Source organism: Xiphophorus couchianus, chromosome 14 (genome assembly GCF_001444195.1).
Source record: "Xiphophorus couchianus chromosome 14, X_couchianus-1.0, whole genome shotgun sequence".
NCBI lineage: Eukaryota > Metazoa > Chordata > Actinopteri > Cyprinodontiformes > Poeciliidae > Xiphophorus > Xiphophorus couchianus.
Window position 1 is genome coordinate 850568 of NC_040241.1, and position 7113 is coordinate 857680.

Sequence of the window (7113 nt, forward strand, 5' to 3'; positions counted from 1 at the left end):
CTGTCGAATACATCCTGTTGGTGACCTAAAGCTGAAACCAACTTGTTTTCTGCAACATGATAATGATCCAAAACACACCAGCAAGTCAGTTTAATTCACTCAATTTAACAAATTCCATAATCAACTTACAAACACATTGTCTTACCACACAGATCGTAACTGTGTGGATCCGTTAGTGAATCAGGTCTCCAAAGAAGCTATGAAGAGCTTATGGAGAGCCTGAGAACATGTAATTTCATACATTTTTAGTATACAGTACTACTAATAAAAACACAGCAAAAGCACGTCATGCATTCATCATCCTATCCAAATACAGCAGAAATTATATTACCTCTGAAAATCTGTTGCAGGTCCTACAAGTGATCTCGAGTGTAAAAACAAAACAATTTAATCTTTAACTGTTTTTTAAAAATGGAGATGAGTTTCAACCCTTTTAATCTCTCATCAGTTCCAAACTGTGGGCCCTCCAACCAAACGTTTGTCTTGTGTTAATAAGTCTTCTATTTTTGCCAGAGATAAGATATTTATTTCTGGCTTTGTAAGTATGCTGAGGACCACTGGTTGGAATGAGCTCAGTCAATCTATGATTAGTTTTATTTACAACTTGGAACTTGGAGGAGGACAACTTGGAGGACCCTCGTCAAGATGGCGCCGGTGTTATGCCCAGAAATGCATGCCTGCCGAGAATTGCATCCCCTGTCGCGGGAGCGCGCATCTTTCTAAACTCTCGCATTTTAATGAGGAAACGGACTGAAATATGACCGAAGACGAAACTTTTAAAGATATTCGTAACAATATCACGTTTCTTAAACATGCATTTTTTGGCAATATGGATGTCGAGCCTGCCAAAATATGCATGCCCTACCTATTTTCCTCAAATTTTATCCTATTGCTATGAAATTCATACCAGCAGTTCATACAACTACTCTGATTATGTAGAAAAAGTTATTTCACTCTAAACTCTTTATTTATCCAAGTTAGCAGGGGATGCATTTTTTGGCAAAGCCTATTATTAGCCTGCCAATATCTGCATGCCCCTTCTATTTTCCTCAAATGTCATCCTATTGATATGAAACTTATACCAGCAGTTCATAGAACATGTGTGATTATGTAGAAAAAGTTATTCCACTCTTAACTCTTTATTTCTCCATTTTAGCAGGGGATGCATTTTACGGCAAGGCCTATCATTAGCCTGCCAAAATATGCATGCCCCCTCTATTTTTCTCAAATATTGTCCTATTAATATAAAACTTATACCAGCAGTTCATAGACCAAGTGTGATTATGTAGAAAAAGTTATTCCACTCTTAACTCTTTATTTCTCTATTTTAGCAGGGGATGCATTTTACGGCAAGGCCTATCATTAGCATGCCAAAATATGCATGCCCCCTCTATTTTCCTCAAATGTCATCCTATTGATATGACATTCATACCAGTAGCTAAGAGGATAAGTGTAATTATGTAGAAAAGGTAAAATCCCTCTTGACTCTTTATTTTTTCAAGCTAGGAGGGGGATGCATTTTTTGGCAATATCGAATTTGAGCCTGCCGATATTTGCATGCCATACCTATTTTTCCCAAATATCATCCTATTGATATAAAACTCATACCAGCAGTTAAGGGAACAAATGTGATTATGTAGAAAATGTTATTTCTTTATTATTGCTATTGCAAGGATACTGAAGGAAATAAATCTGACAATGCATCTTTGCTAAATGTAAAGCATACACAAACCATTTTTATTTTGGTTTAACATAAAAATTAAATCACTTTTTTTCATTAATTTCAACAAAAGAATATTCATAACAAAAATTTTTGGAAAACCAATTAAGTCAACAAAAATTATGTCACATGTTTAAACTGAAAATCCACTGAACTGCAGTCATTAAAGAATTAGATTGGTACAAACATAAAATCTATAAACACATTGCACAGCAGCAGTCTGTGTCGGTTTGTGGGACCTTAATGCAGCCTTGGTGGTTCCACCAGTTACATCTGTCACATGTGATCTGTAAATAAATAATACAAAATGGTCAAATAACAACATAAAGAATGTTTTTTTTAGTTCCTTATCTGTTTACTGAAGGTGATTTTGGGTTTTGCCAACATAAAGCTTCTTCTTAATTATCAATATATGATTGGTAGAACTTTATTTGAGGAGATGACAGCATGTTCCTGACATGTATGGAGGTAAAAAAAATTCTAGGACCACAAGCAACTGTGTTTAATGTTTTACGACTGTACTTAAAAAAAAAAAAAACTTAAGCTACTTCCCACTTACCTGCCTTGGGTGTTTATTTATTTTATTATGATTTATTTTTGTATATCTACATACTTTGCAACTATTTTAAGGATGGTATATGGTTTGCTTGAATTGATTTTTCACTGCATTACATTGTTGTCTTACCCACATGTGATCTTCTGTGTCCTCACTGCCACAGTGTCTGCAGAGTCTCCACTGACTCTACAGAAAAACAAACCGCATCTTTAAATCAATGTTATAAAATAAACTTAATGGTATTTTTTTGCGTTTTTTTTTCTTTTAAATAATTCCATTTGTTAGTGTTCTTTTGAAAGTGGAACAATAATCCTCTGTGTAGATCTCAGTCGTCTAATCATCCCTTTTTGATAATGTCTGGTCTCATAAACAAATACAAGTAATAGAAACTGTACATCATATTGGCATATTAGGCAGGCGCACATGGTGTCTGTCTATTCATGAATTGAAACACACATGTATTTAAGGTATTTCTGGGATTTATGGTAAAAGAAAGCATCACTTAGTGTTTACATTTTTATAATTTTCTCCAACTTAAGCCACTGAAAGTATAAAAATGGCATTCAGAAAATTTTAATATGTCTACATATATATGTGTATACATCTTGTGAAATTTGTCATTTTGTAAATGTTAATTTTATGAAAATACAGTAATGAATATAATGGTTCACATAATACATCTCATTCCAGTTTTGTACTTTCACAAACTGCAAGTCCTTTTTGCTTATTAAGTTACATTAAAGCTACTCAAGAAAAGTGTAATTGTATCCTAGAACAATTTTAAGTTTGTTGATTATGTTTTTTGCCTCAACAGTTATTGGGCTGTGTTATGTGTAATTTATTTATTAGAGATCAAGGCCAGGTGTATTGAAATGTTCTTCACTAATTGAATTTGACATAAACACTGACATGATTGTACTTCACACATCTGCAAAGTTCAATATTTTAATATTTCTAATTAGATAAAATAGCTGACCTAACACAATTTTTTTGTGCGTGCATGATTTTACACACAACATAGTATCCCACCCACATAGGAACTGAATAAAAAATATGTCAAAAGACACCTGATTCTGAGAGAAGTGTGGAAGACATGTTGAGTCTCATGGTATTAACAGCTTCTGCTGCTGATGGAAAGTTCAGGTCCTTGTTTTCCAGTATGCACTCTGCAAACTGTAAAGGCAAATATATTTTTTTCAAAAAAGAAAGAAGAGTAACAGCGGACTCATTACAAATACAAAATATTTGTCAAAGTATTAGATTGTCATATAGAGGTCATGACATTTATGAATAATTAGACATTTTTGCTATACTTATTTCAGACTCTTTCCATTGTCATTAAAATAAATCAACCATGTAATAAAGCAATAGAATTCATAAACTACATTATATTTCAGGTAGAAATGCACAGTTTAAGTTGTTAAGCCAAAGCTGTTCATCATCTTAAAAGTTCTACTCCTACAAAATAGCATTAGATTAATGGCAATGTGATTATTAGACCACCACTTTCATATTAATCTTTTTTTCACAACATCAAAAACGTAAACAAGCATGTATACCAATATATTGATATATAATTCTATCTATCTTCAGACATAGATAGATATACATGTATATGGAAAGAGACAGAACAGTACACATAAAGGTTATATAAATTGATTTGTAAACAGACAATGTTCTACATTACTTAAGAAATATAAGTAATCATAGTCAAGTATATACAGTACAAACCAAAGGTTTGGACACACAGTTGTGTCCAAACTTTTGGTCTGTACTGTATATATATATATATATATATATATATATATACTGTATATAAAAACATAAAACCACGGCTGCCCAAATCACAGCAGAATTAAATGTGCACCTCAACTCTCCTGTTTCCACCAAAACTGTCCGTCGGGAGCACCACAGGGTCAATATACACGGCCGGGCTGCTATAGCCAAACCTTTGGTCACTCGTGCCAATGCCAAACGTCGGTTTCAATGGTGCAAGAAGCGCAAATCTTGGGCTGTGGACAATATGAAACATGTATTGTTCTCTGATGAGTCCACCTTTACTGTTTTCCCCACATCCGGGAGAGTTACAGTGTGGAGAAGCCCCAAAGAAGCGTACCACCCAGACTGTTGCATGCCCAGAGTGAAGCATGGGGGTGGATCAGTGATGGTTTGGGCTGCCATATCATGGCATTCCCTTGGCCCCATACTTGTGCTAGATGGGCGCGTCACTGCCAAGGACTACCGAACCATTCTGGAGGACCATGTGCATCCATGTATATATATACACTGCTCAAAGAAATAAAGGGAACACTCAAATAACACATCCTAGATCTGAATGAAAGAAATATTCTCATTGAATACTTTGTTCTGTACAAAGTTCCATTTGCACAACAGCAGGTGAAATTGATTGTCAATCAGTGTTGCTTCCTAAGTGGACAGTTTGATTTCACAGAAGTTTGATTTACTTGGAGTTATATTGTGTTGTTTAAGTGTTCCCTTTATTTTTGAGCAGTATATATATACTGGTATATATATATATATATATATATATATATATATATATATATATATATATATATATATATATATATATATATTTAAACAGCACTTACTTTAAGCGCAAACACACCACATGAAACCACATCTTGCTGGATGGCATGTTATACTGTTTCACATTTCCACATTGACACTTTCATCCCTTTGCTTCTCATAAATGTCCTTGTTGAGAGGATAAAATGTTAAATTAACATTCTAGTTATCCAATTATGACATTTTTTATTATAATAAACAATAATTGTTCTTGTTTTTCTCACCTTGTTGCTTCCAAGCACCTCTTCACATCTTTTTGGGACTCTCCAAGTGAGTTAAGGAAACCTATTGTTATGAATATTCTTTTGTTGAAATTAATGAAAAAAAGTGATTTAATTTTTATGTTAAACCAAAATAAAAATGGTTTGTGTATGCTTTACATTTAGCAAAGATGCATTGTCAGATTTATTTCCTTCAGTATCCTTGCAATAGCGATAATAAAGAAATAACATTTTCTACATAATCACATTTGTTCCCTTAACTGCTGGTATGAGTTTTATATCAATAGGATGATATTTGGGGAAAATAGGTATGGCATGCAAATATCGGCAGGCTCAAATTCGATATTGCCAAAAAATGCATCCCCCTTCTAGCTTGAAAAAATAAAGAGTCAAGAGGGATTTTACCTTTTCTACATAATTACACTTATCCTCTTAGCTACTGGTATGAATGTCATATCAATAGGATGACATTTGAGGAAAATAGAGGGGGCATGCATATTTTGGCAGGCTAATAATAGGCCTTGCCGTAAAATGCATCCCCTGCTAAAATAGAGAAATAAAGAGTTAAGAGTGGAATAACTTTTTCTACATAATCACACTTGGTCTATGAACTGCTGGTATAAGTTTTATATCAATAGGACAATATTTGAGAAAAATAGAGGGGGCATGCATATTTTGGCAGGCTAATGATAGGCCTTGCCGTAAAATGCATCCCCTGCTAAAATGGAGAAATACAGAGTTATGAGTGGAATAACTTTTTCTACATAATCACACGTGTTCTATGAACTGCTGGTATAAGTTTCATATCAATAGGATGACATTTGAGGAAAATAGAGGGGGCATGCATATTTTGGCAGGCTAATAATAGGCCTTGCCGTAAAATGCATCCCCTGCTAAAATGGAGAAATACAGAGTTATGAGTGGAATAACTTTTTCTACATAATCACACGTGTTCTATGAACTGCTGGTATAAGTTTTATATCAGTAGGACAATATTTGAGGAAAATAGAGGGGGCATGCATATTTTGGCAGGCTAATGATAGGCCTTGCCGTAAAATGCATCCCCTGCTAAAATGGAGAAATAAAGAGTTAAGAGGGATTTTACCTTTTCTACGTAATGACACTTGTTCTCTGAGCTACTTCTGTAAAGTTTCATATCAACAGGACAATAGACAGGGGATACAAATATTGGCAGGCTCAGAAATTAAAATCATCCCCCCTACATTAATAGACTAGACAGTAAAGGATGATATAAAATATTCTACACAACGGGCTTCTGTTTTGTAATGCTTTAAGCCATTGTGTCAAAAGAAAATTCGGGGAATTTCAAGCTATCTGCGGAGAACATTTTCATCAGACACTGACTGAAAAACGTTCGACTCAGATGTTTCAATAAAGCTATAAAAACCGTATTTACTTCAATTAATCTGCGAAATAAAACCCACCGTTTTATGTCTTACATGATTAAGAAACGTGATAATGTTACGAATATCTTCAAAAATGTCGTCTTCGGTCATATTTCAGTCCGTTTTCTCATCAATATACGAGAGTTTAGAGCGATGCGCGCTCCCGCGACAGGGGATGCAATTCTCGGCAGGCATGCATTTCTGGGCATAACACCGGCCCAGCTGGCTGCCTGCAGACGCAGCTCCCGTCGTGTGTGTTTGTCTGTGTATATTTGCTGTAACCGATTAATGATCCGTGCTTGAAGAACCCATGGATCATCAGTTGGGCTTTCCACAATAGCTGGATGTGGTTCTGTCGATGTTCTCCGTGTTCATCTCCTACTTTTTATACTCTTGGTTGCGGAGAACCTCGGGCATTGTTTGCTCGCATGAACGGCTGATTGCGCTGTGTGGGCCTCTGCTGCTGCCCGGAGACGGGCCTGTGGTCCCGGAGGAGTTACGGAGGAGACGACGGGGCTGTGGGTCTGGAGTTAAACGGAGGTAGAAGAGGAGACGGCGCAGGCCAGCGATACCGGCGATTATTGTGGGGAACGTGAGGTCTTTGGGAAATAGGACAGACGA

The 7113-nt window shown here is 35.6% G+C and overlaps 1 long non-coding RNA gene across 1 annotated transcript; it reads right to left on the minus strand.

Moving 5' to 3' along the window:
• Positions 1–2014: 2014 nt before the first annotated feature.
• LOC114156862 (uncharacterized) lies at positions 2015–4926 on the minus strand. Its single transcript, XR_003598031.1, has 3 exons — positions 4889–4926; positions 3344–3449; positions 2015–2462 (listed from the first exon to the last, which is right to left on the minus strand). It is a non-coding gene; the product is annotated as an uncharacterized LOC114156862 (long non-coding RNA).
• Between the last annotated feature and the right edge of the window lie 2187 nt (positions 4927–7113).